The 12,186-nt window shown below is 45.2% G+C and overlaps 1 protein-coding gene across 19 annotated transcripts in view; it reads left to right on the top strand.

The window, feature by feature from the left end:
- MYO18A (myosin XVIIIA) overlaps positions 1-12,186 on the top strand; it is an 864,705-nt gene that overhangs the window by 775,508 nt on the left and 77,011 nt on the right. The gene's annotated exons all lie outside the window — the stretch shown is intronic.

The following is a 12,186-nucleotide window of genomic DNA, read 5'->3' on the forward strand; positions in this document are numbered from 1 at the left end:
CTACAACCTCTAAATTAGTTTTTCACACTTATATATGCATCTATTCTAATTAAACACTCATATATTTTCTCTATATAAGTTGACACTCTTGTATATTCCACACTAAACTAATACTACGTGCTTGTAAATATGGTGCACTTCTACATTTTCAGATTTGTGCTCTCTCAATCTCCCCTTTGATGACTTACAGTAGTCATCATCATCACAACACCCTCTCTAAGGTACAAAGTATCAAACTGAAGTCGTTGCAATCTTCCCTCGTTTCATCTCCTCTAGAGCCCTCAGACTCCGGTACTGATTCTCCTGCATCGCAGCTAATCTCCTCCCCTGCTCTCGCATAGATCTTTGCAACCTGTTTGCTCTATACCATTTGTACAGTTTCACCAATCCCCACAAAGAGATTATACAAATCACTATTATGATGATAGGTTTCAATATGTACCAAATGATATTCTTTCCCAGGTTGGCAAACCAACCTCCAACTTTACCCATTCCTTGACCTACCTTTTCCCACACTGTTACCTTAGTCAAATCTTCTATCTCATTATGTATTTCAGTAATGTTTCGAATGTACTTTTCAAGCGGTTTTGAATTGTCTGGAATGTAAGTGCAACATTCCTGGACCTTCAAAGCCTTACAGACTCCGCCCTCTTTGGCCAACAGAACGTCTAGAGCAAGTCGGTTCTGAAGAACCATTGCCCTTATCGATTGCATCTCTCCCTCCACCAGCATTAAAGATCTAGCAGTACTGGCGGACAACCTATCTACAACTGTTGCCAATCTTCTTATCTTAACATCATTTAGTGCTATCCCTAAAATAGGAAACATAGCACCAAACACATCTCCAATTACCTCCTCAGCGCTTACATCCCTTCTTCCTCTAGCTGATGTTTCTCTCTTTTTGGTTTCTAAGTCCTCAGCATGGTATATTTTGGGGAAGACAACTGCCAAATAACATGATCCATACCAATTATCTGGTAGTTTCAAGTATGCATTTCTTCCACAGACAAAATACACATTCGGGATCACCTGCCTTTCCTTCAGGAAATCCTTAGAATAGTACTCTAATTGGAAAGCATGTTCACAATGAACTTCTCCTACAAACACATTCTCATAATATGTTTGACTTCTGTGTATACATAGCTCTCCCCGTTTCTCCCGGTCTAAAGCTATTGGACCACTGCTACCCTTTCTTTGGTGTTCTCTTTCTTCCCGGGTCCAATCTGTTTTCCATTGTCCTGAAGCTTTTAGGATCTTTTGTCTCCTATATCGATCATCCACCTGCCCTATAAACTTTTTCTCAATTTCTGACACTTTACAAGTCAAATTATTTCTTCGGGCATGTGAAGTATCTAATGTTTTCCATGGAATGAAAAATTTCTGTAACCTGTCCTCACTCTTATAATAATCCCACTTGTTTAGATGTTTATAATTCGGCACCTCTGGCAGTACCGAATCAAAGTTCGAAAAATAATACTCAAACCCCTCTCGTTCATAAAATATGCTCAGCAACAAACTACATGAGATTCCATAGGTCAATGGAAGATGATGGTATCTGATGCCTTCATCTACAGAAGCTGGCAACTGCATACAGACGTAGCAGTTCTTCGCCTCCATGACATCAATATATTCATAAAGCAATTTGGCATAAGCATTCGTTTTAAAATTCCCCTGTGACTCATCTGCATGAAATCTTTTTATTTCAGCATCTAATAAAGTTTTCGCTTTCGCTGTATTTTCCCCCTGTTTACCAATCATAGGAGGCTTCTGTGTTGGTACACTTTTTGCTTCTTTTTCTATTTTCACATCATTTTCATGTCCCACTATATATGATACAGTAACTACTAAAACTATAAGAGAAATCACTACCCCTAAAAGTGTGCCTATTATGCATTTTGCCCTGCGGTTCGGGTTGCCAGCCTCCATGGTCTCAAAACAGTGTAGTTCTGGTTTTCTTTCACGCACAAGTCTCTTTGCTTTGCTTCTCCAATCTTTCGAACCACACCTCCTGGAAACTGAAAAATCCCCTCCGCAGAAACAGTCTCTGAGTTCTGTAGCAATAGGCAACCCTAGCCCTTCTCCATCCACTAAAAGGGAAGTCCCTAATTCTTTCTTCGTCCACTCGGCGCTAGGTTGTCTTTTCAATCAATATTTACAAAGTTCTTTACAAAGTTTTTAATAGTCCGAAACTATGCGTGTTCCCAGAGCTTCCACCACTAGCTCAAATATTTCCATACGAAGAAGGACTCCCTCCAGTATTGGACACCTTGAACAGCAACACGGAAATTCAACAGTCTCAAAGATCAATTTTCTTATTCCGCTCAGGAGAGGAGGATAGACGATGTTGAGTGTCAGCAGTCTTTCGACCTCCAATCCTGGTAACAGGAACCTTACTTCCACTGTGATGATCGGGTCAGTTCTGGTCAGGGGCACTTCCCTCACCCTCCCAGTTCTGCGTCCCGCTGAGGACATCTGTAGAGAGGTAGGTCCACTCAGGAGTAGCGTATCTTCTGCAAGGCACTCGCACCCTCCTTGATCTTCTCGGACCTTCCTGCTCTTGTCCTGGTGCACTTTCTTCTGGATCTGAGTCTTCGGATATAGGAGCAAGAGTTTCCTCTCGAGCTGGCTTCAAGCTTGGCCTCCTTTTTCTTTCAGGCCAGGTAGCCGCTCCACGCCTTGTTCTCCTATTTCTTGTCCGTTCACTCAGTTCTTGATCACTCTGAACTTGCTCTGTCTCTGAGTTGGTTTCACAACAGCTTTCTCCTTCAGTGGCAATTTCAGTTTCACTGCCGTCCTGTTTTCCTTCCTCTTCTGGATCTGTGACACTCCCAACTTCTTCAGACACCCCCACAGCTTGACTGATCCCCTCTTGTGCTTCTTCCTCCACCACTGGATTTTCGTCTGCGAGAGGAGCTGTTTCTTCCAGGGGTGCTGGAACTCTTCGAGTATGGGAAGCGTGGATCCAGTTTGGCAGTCCTCCGCACTTCACGGCGGTGTTAGTGATTAGGACTATCTGGAAAGGCTCCTTCCAGCGCACGTCCAAGCAGTTCTTCCGGACGTGCTTCTTCACTAGCACCCAGTCCCCTGGGCACAGGTCGTGGCACTGATTTCTTGAAGCTGGAACTTCTGCGGCCTGTACCTGAAGGGACACAGAATGAATGGCGTCAGATAACCCCTTGCAGTAATCCAGGATCAGGTCATCTGTAATATTCAGTAATGCAGCTGTGGGGATAGTTGGAAGTCTCATTGCCCTCCCCATCAACACCTCATGTGGAGAGAGACCTGTCCTCCTGTCGGGTGTGCTACGCATGCTCATAAGGACCAAAGGAAGAGCATCAGGCCAACTTAGGGAAGTTGATGAACACACTTTAGCAATTCGACATTTCAACGTCCCATTTATCTGTTCCACGATACCTGAGGCCTCTGGTCGATAGCTACAATGCAATTTCTGATCAATGTTCAATGCAGAGCAAAGCATCTTCACAACTTCGCTGTTAAAATGTGTCCCTCTGTCCGATTCCAGAGAGGCAGGCACCCCGAAGCGCGGTATCAACTCTCTAAGCAACAATTTTGCTACTGTGAGTCTATCGCACCTGCGTGTAGGGTACGCTTCAACCCATCTGGAAAATATGCATACTACCAGCAGAACATACCTAAGGCGGTTGACCCTTGGCATTTCAATAAAATCTAATTGCATTCTGTTGAAAGGCCCCCCAGACCTCCCAATGTGACTCAGTGTAACTGGTGTTCTTTTCCCTATGTTCAACTGTTGACAAGTGACACATCGCTTACACACTGCTTCTGCTGCAATCCTAAACTTTGGGCAATACCAAGTCTGCCTGAACACCCTCAGCATGGCATCCCTTCCCAAATGCACTGGACCATGTATCTGTCGTGCCATTGGGCTCGCTAGCTCCTCAGGTAACACAGCCCTTCCATCTGCTGAAATCCAAAAATCCATTTCGCTTCTCACACACCCTGCTGTTTCCCACGCCTGCTTCTCAGATTCAGGTGCATTGTCTTGCATTTGTTTCAAATCTTCCCAAGTATCGACTGTTTCTAACATCATGCTCAATTCTGTCCTTTCCTGAGCCCCACTTACTTCCACCTCCGTGAAAGAGTAATCATGCTCCGCACAATAGCGGGCAACTTCATCTGCATATCTGTTTCCCTGTGACACAAAATCCGAATTTTTCGTATGAGCTACACACTTTACAACTGCTATTGCAGCTGGACACTGTAATGCTTCTAACAACAGCCGCACAAATTCTCCATTTCTGATTGGCGAACCAGAGGAGGTCATGTAACCCCTCTGAGACTACAATTGCCCGAAATCATGAACTACACCGAAACCATATTGGCTATCAGTATAGATGGTGACTCTAATTTTGCTACCTGCTATACAGGCACGGGTCAATGCAACAATTTCTGCTACCTGAGCGGAGTGTACTCCTTCCAGGCAAGCGGCTTCCACAACTCCAGTAATGGTGCAAACAGCATAAGCTGCTCTCAACCGACCAGTATCGTCTCTTAAACATGAACCATCAACAAAGTAAATTTGATCGGGGTCGATCAATGGTTCATCCACAATATCTGGTCTGGGCTTCGTGCATAGTTCAGTCACATCAAGGCAATCGTGATCTTCACAGTCTTCGCTTTCTATGTCATTAGGAAGTGGCATCAGAGTAGCAGGATTTAAGACAGAGCACCTCTTAAGGGTCACGTTCTCTGCAGCAAGAATAACTTGCTCATAGCGCGTGAGCCTACTGTTGGTCAAGTGCTGGGTCTTGGTCCTGGTCATTAACAGTTCCACAGAATGAGGTACATACACCACTAACTGGTGTCCCATCACTATGCTTTCACAACGCTCAATGCTGACACCTGTTGCAGCAACGGATTTGAGACATCCGGGCAACGCTGCGGCTACTGGATCTAAAGTAGCCGAAAAGTATGCAACTGGTCTACGGGCATTCCCATGTACTTGCACTAAGACTGACAAAGCACAGCCCTCCCTTTCGCAGCAATAGAGGGAAAATGGCTTTTCATAATCCGGCATCCCCAGAGCCGGAGCACGACACAAGTCATCTCTCAGCTGTAGGAACGCCATCAAGCACTCGTTGTCCCATGTTACCGGATCACTCACCTTCTTGTGCGTCAGTTTCTGTAAGGGTTTTGCTTTCAGTGAAAAGTTAGCTATCCACTGTCGGCAATAACCAAGCATTCCTAGAAACATCCTGACTTCTCTCTGTGTTGTAGGCGAGTTCATCTTCATGATTGCCTCTATTCTATCTGGTGACACCTTACGCTTTCCCTTTTCTATCCGATGACCCAAGTACTGTACTTCTGTCAGACAGTACTGCAATTTACTCGGAGATACCTTGTGTCCATTTTCAGCTAAATGGTTCAGCAAGGCGATGGTGTCTTCCTTGCAAGCCTCTTCTGTTCCTGACGCAACAAGTAGGTCGTCTATGTACTGGACCAGAACCGAATTCTGGGGCAGTACCAGACTTTCAAGATTCTTTTTCAGTAACTGATTAAAGATTGATGGGCTATCTGTGAACCCTTGTGGGATTCTACACCATGTTAAGACGCGATTCTCCATTTTAAACGCGAAAAGATACTGGCTCTCTTCGTCTAATGGGATTGAAAAGAAAGCCTGACAAAGATCTATCACTGTGAACCACTCAGCTTGGAATGGTATCTGAAACAGTATTACTGATGGATTCGGTACCACTGGACAACATGAAACAACAATGTTATTAATCTTTCGTAGGTCCTGTACTATTCTAAATTTCCCACTAGGTTTCTGCAAACCCATAATCGGGGAGTTGCATGGACTTCCCACGATTTCATTCAGTATTCCCTGTTTAATCATGGAGTCGATCACTGGCTTTATTCCTGCAATCGTCTCTTGGGACAGCTTGTATTGTGGCGTTCTTGGATAATCAACATTTGGTTTCACTATGATCTTCACTGGCTCTACCCCTTTGACCAATCCTATCTCTTCTCCTGTAAAATCCCATACTTCTGATGATACTGCCTCGCGTAAGTCCCAAGGAAGATCCTCCACAGTTAGAGTAGGATACAGTTCTATGCATGTTCTGGAGTTCACAATTTTGAAGGTAGCATCATCATCTGTCGTTTCTACCTCTACTCCCTGAGGCGTGCAGTATATGGTACAATTTAGTTTGCACAATAAGTCCCTTCCTAACAAACACACAGGACTTGAATCACATACTACAAATTGATGTTCATTCATATAATTTCCGATCTTTACTGACACTGGTTCCGTCAAAGGGCTAGTCATTCTCTTGTTCGCGACTCCTACCACCTGAATTGTTTCCCCCGACATTGGTAGATCCGGAACCACTGCTGACCTCAAAGTTGATCGAGTAGCTCCAGTATCGACCAAGAATGTCATAGGACACCCTGCCACTTCAGCCTCAACAAACGGTCCTCTTTGATCCACTTCCAGAACTGCCCCGAGGGTACAGTCCTCTTCTTTGCTTACACGTTGGCCAGTCAATGGATCAATGTAATAACTTTTTTCCTCGTCTATGAAAAGAGGCATTTGTCTAAAAACCTTTCCCCCGGTCGAAATCTTTGGTGGCTGCGGAAACTGAGCTCGTGGAGCCGAAGTCCCCCCTTTGGCCACCTTGATTCTTGGCACTGGTACCCCTTGAACTGGAACCTCTGGAACCCCTTCCTCTTGCTCTAGTTCCCCATTCTCAGGGTTATAGGGACACTCGCGTCTCCAATGCCCCACCTGCTGACACTGGTGGCACTTTGTCGTTTTCTTTAACGTAGCAATGTCAACTCTAGGTCCCACGCTTTCCTCACTGTTCTTATTCTGATTGCTTGATTTCCGTCTCATTGTCCCTGTACCCTGCTGCTGCTGTCCGCCCTTTCCAGCTGACTGCATCTGTACTACCATCAGCTTCTCTTTTAGCTTCTTTGCTTTGGAATCTATTTCATCACTGCAGTACCTGGCATACCTCAAAATCTCATCTAATGGTCTGTTTTGCCAACAAATCAAATGTTGCTGAATCATCAAACAAATATCAGGTCTCAACCCCAAAACAAACTTTGACACAAACTGTCCTATATCCTTGGGGTCCATTACATCGAGTCCACTGTATTGTTTGAATGTTTTCAGCAATCTCTCATAAAACTCATGAACTGTCTCCTTGGGTTCCTGTCTTGTTCGGTCTATTTTTACCCAATCTATGTCTTGTGGTGGGACCTTTTCCTTCAACCAAGTTATTACTCTTTCATATTTCAACATTACAATTTCAGACGGTCCATTTGTGGCAGCATTCCTTTCTGGTTCTACCGTTGGCCACTCGACACTAGTCTTGCATGCTGTCCACAAATCTCCTGGCACCACAATGTCAAACAAGGTGTTTAAATCAATCCACAATACCTTCGATATTTTCACAAACCTTTCTACCTGCTTATACCACTCAACGGGATTGTCCCTTAACTTTGGAAATGAGTTGGTAAATGCAGCCAAATCTCCTCTACTCCAGGGCACATGTACATAGTTCCCATTCGATATTTCCCTCAAAGGAAATGCCTCCATCTGCATTACCCTTCCCTCCGGAGACATCACACTCGTGCTCCTCCTGACAGTACCCCGTTTGGACCATCTCTCTTCCCACTTGTCCAGATCTCTCCACACTCTTATTCCCGCTATCAGTTCTCTTATGTGTGTCTTTAACCCTGTAGTTCTCTTCTCATCTAAGTCTTGATCTGAATACTGCAACCTATGGTTACTCTGTAATGTCCTCGTTCTGGACAAGTCTACCATATACTTGTCTGCCAGTCCAGACAGTTTCTCATGAATTGCTCTTGCCTTTCGGGTAACATCTTTTGCTATGAACAGTAACTCATCTTGTTCATACAGGTCAATCCTTTCTAAAGGCAATGTTCCATCTATTATCTCATCCAGGTCAGATTTTAAGCTAGTGACATCGAGTCTTTTGGCCTTTACTGCAGCTCTCAGTATGCTAGTTCTAGGGGGTCCATTCACATCTCTCCCATCCCAGCTCCGAGTCCTACGTCTAGGCTCAGGCGAGTTATGGGGAGTCCTCCCTTGTTCCCACCTCTCCAGGTCCCATGCAGTTCCATCCTCTCTGGGTGTATGGTGAAACACTTTCCCATTTCTCGTAATCCCACCAGTCCCATCCTGCATGATTTCCCTAGATTCATGGTATGACATTCCATTACTCCCCCTTTCTTCACAATTGGTCTGTGACCTCTGATCACCCGATGTATGGCAAGATCTTTCATTGTTCCCCCTATTCCAGTGTTGCACATTCTCCCCTGGCGCGTGATGAGTGCACCTAAACCTATCTCTGTATGCTAGTACCATTTGGTCTCCACCCTTTTCAAAGAGCCGAGACATCTCTTCACACTCCATGCTTCTACCATCTCGCTCCTGCTGGTCTCTCCCATCATTAGGACGTATTACTCCTCTGTTCTCTGGCCTGTTACCATCCCACTCCTGACTACTTGCACTAGCCCCGCAGTGAGACAATGTTCCGTTGCCTCGGCTTCCCCATTCTGCTTCTGTTCTTGGCCTGCTGGTTGGTGCTTCTGTGGACCCCTCCCATTCTCTCAAATCGGCCCTCAACTCCTTAAAGGATTTCGGCCGTGGTCCCCTCAGGTCCATCGGTCCTCTCTGACCCCCCTGTTCTGCTGCGGGACCCACTGCTGGATCAGATGGGGTGCTCCACGTCACTGGTCCTGGCAATTGTCTCCAGGCATTTGTCGTGTTATTTCTCCTTTCCATTTCTGCTCTCTCTCTATCTAACCTCATCTGTTCTTCCTCTCTGTCTCTCTCGGGGTTGTAAATCGATACTATAGGACCTATGGTAACGGGTACTTGTAGAGCGTCTGGCAACCCACAGGACTCAACTCTCTCTGTTTCCGGTACCTTCTGCACCACAAACCTTCCGACTACTGTCGGTACTGTACTAGGCTGAGGTGTCTCCTCTCTTTTGGGCGGTGTCCACTCTGATATAGGGAGTGGTACATATCCCTCTATGGCAGGCCCATCATCCCTTGCGAGTCCCCTATCCTCCATTCTCCCAACGTTCGGAGGCGGTCTATCTATTAGCAACCTATTTATCAAGTTGTCCTCCGACTCGCTCTCCTCATCCTCTTCCATGAGCCTCTGTTCTCCTGTCACCTCTCTCACTGGGTATAACTTATCCACCTCAATAGCCTGTACCCTCCATCTCTTGGCGTCCGCATTCCATTTGGCATCTCGCAATGCCCTTACTGATCGCTTCAACCTGTCTTGGCGCCTGTTCATATTTCTGTCGTGTGCCGCCCTAAGCCACGCATTAAGGGCCTCGAACTGGGTTGGTCTAGGCTGAGGATTCAATGAGGACATAATTGATTTCAGCCGATGTAACGCCTCTAACTTGAACGTTCCATACTTAGGAAACGTCAGTTCTTCATTCCCTTCCGAAATCTTATTCCATTCACTAATCCATAGTATCGTATGCAAGCCAACATTCGCTGCCATATAGTAAGCTGGTGTACCCTCTGGCGGTGCCTCTTCCCCGTAATAAGAGTTCCTTCTTTTTCTCTTAAAAATCTCTCTCAAACATTTAAAGCACTTCATGTTCAAAACCTACAATATTTCTATTTTCTCCGCGTTTGTTTACTTCCCGATGACAATCCACCAATCTCAGCTCGGTTCTCGCTAACTGGCCTATCAGAACGCGACTTCTCCCCGACGTCACACCAGCCGCCCAATCCCGTCGCGGCTCTTGCCGACGTCACACCAACCGTCCTATCGCGTCGCGGCTCCTCACTAACCGCCCTATCTCAGCGCGACTCTCGCTGACGTCACTCGTCCCTCTTCGCAGCGTTACCCCTCCTTTCTCAGCTCGTCTCCGCGTTTATGCATGCGTCCCATTCATACTTCGAAAAATGATTACTTCCGTCCAAGCGATCACTTTTCTTTGACTGTACGCCCACAGTCAATCTGTAATTGTCACCTTAACTGGCGAAATGTCTTTCCGTTTACGTCCAGACAATCGCCTTCTCTGATAGGTTACTTACACACAGTAACTTTCGACCCGCGTCCGTTACTCACACACTCACTCTTGCACTCCCCCTATCTCGGTTCTGCGGCGGTCAATGGTACCTCATGACCCCCTTACTCTGGTCGACAATTACTCTGGATGTTCGATACACCCGAACCACTTAAGCTCTCCCCCGAACTTAAGATTTTACCAGGTTGCGCGCGCTCACAACCTTCTCACAATCACGCTACAGGCATTCAACTCCGCAAGACATTACAATACAAATACAACACAAAACACCGCAATCTGTCCACGCATGACCCTTGTTATACTCACTCTCGTCCGATACTGCTGCTTTTCTCTCTCCGTCAGCGCCTTCTTCGGCAGGCCACCTCTCGAACTCTAGGGACCTTGGGGTAAACTAACCTAGTCTAGATTACCTTCCTCAAGAAGATAACCATCCTCACTCTGCTACCAACTGATAACGCGGGATTTCTGGTCTATTGTTATCTTACCAGATCCCAGCTCAGGTCGACTGAATCGTTGGTACCTGTCATTGAGTAAAAGGCAATCCACTACTAGGTTAATCAAGAAAGAACTTACACCACTCTAAAGAACCACTTACCACTGGAAAAGGTTAAAAAGTTTAATTTAAAGCCAAAAGTATCTGGAGATACAAACATCTCAGAATAAGGTTCAAAAGATATACAGGTATCAATATAAAAAGGAACTCTCTGAATGCTCTCAATCGACAAAAGGAAATTATCAAAAATATCTCAAATACCATTAGAGTTGCAAGAATCGCTGTGAGTTGCAACTTGAGAGTCATTTACAGAAAAGAAAAATACAGGTTAGTCTGTCCCTACACTAGACTAAGTGACATCCCTACTTAACAAGATCTTTACCTAAAAAGGTGTCAGCAGTGGTGACTTCCAAAGAAGATCACACACTTCCCTTAGTCTTTGTCTCAAAGTCGAAGTCTTTCAGTTCTCTATCTGCCTACCCATCCGCTCTCTTAGGCTCCTCAAATCATCTGCTCTAACTCCACCCCGGGGTGCTATCCCTAATACAAAATCACATTTCCAATAGGAACGCCCCTTAAGACGCCTCTCACGTGGTGCAGTTTCGAGCGGCAAATTCCGTGCTGGTGCTCCTCGGGACTCTTCATTAAAGTTGACCTTGCTTCCCAGGCTTCTCTTCGACCAGGCGGTACCCCCTAAAATTCCTGAAGACTCCTACAGGCCTGTGCCGGGCGCCTCTGAACAAGGGCCTATTCATTATTTCTGATATAAGTTCCCCTTGCACCTGCAAACAGACACTCTCTCGGTAGGCCCCAAATTCCAGCATCTACCATCTCTAGAAGTCATAAAACATCTTGGACAGACCTATCGTTCGTGCTCTGTGCGACCTCTCCTTAACGAGCTCATGCAGATCAAAGAAGCGACTTTATCTATTCAGGCCTACTAGAATTACATGAAACGGGCCTCTGCAATATGCACATTAAATTTCTTTGTTTAAACAGTATTCTAACTAACACACATTACTATAAAGTAACACATCTATTTAAAACATACTTCAATTCCATGGTTAATAATACTTTGCAGTAAAATGACATTAGAATCCAAGTCACTAAAAGGGTGGTGTGGAGTGCAAAAAAACGATGGATTTGGGCCCAGATCTTTTGACTGGGGGAGTGTGTGACATTGATCCACATTCAGTCCATCACTTGTTGTTTTTGCAACTAAAAGTGTAGCAGCATCTTTCGTTTCTTGTGAAATGCCATGTGGCCTACACATTTTCATGGTTTGCAGAATTACATTTCGTTTCACTTAGTCATCTAACGTGTGACTCCAACATAATTTTAACATTTCTACAACCTCTACATTAGTTTTTCACACTTATATATGCATCTATTCTAATTAAACACTCATATATTTTCTCTATATAAGTTGACACTCTTGTATATTCCACACTAAACTAATACTACGTGCTTGTAAATATGGTGCACTTCTACATTTTCAGATTTGTGCTCTCTCATGAGTATGAGGTAGGAGTCAATCTCGTGCAGGAAGGCACCTATTAACTGCAAGATGCAACATCTGGTGAGCACAGGCTGTGAGTGAGAGCGAGCTAGAAAATGTCTTAG

This window comes from Lissotriton helveticus, chromosome 3_1 (genome assembly GCF_964261635.1).
Source record: "Lissotriton helveticus chromosome 3_1, aLisHel1.1, whole genome shotgun sequence".
NCBI lineage: Eukaryota > Metazoa > Chordata > Amphibia > Caudata > Salamandridae > Lissotriton > Lissotriton helveticus.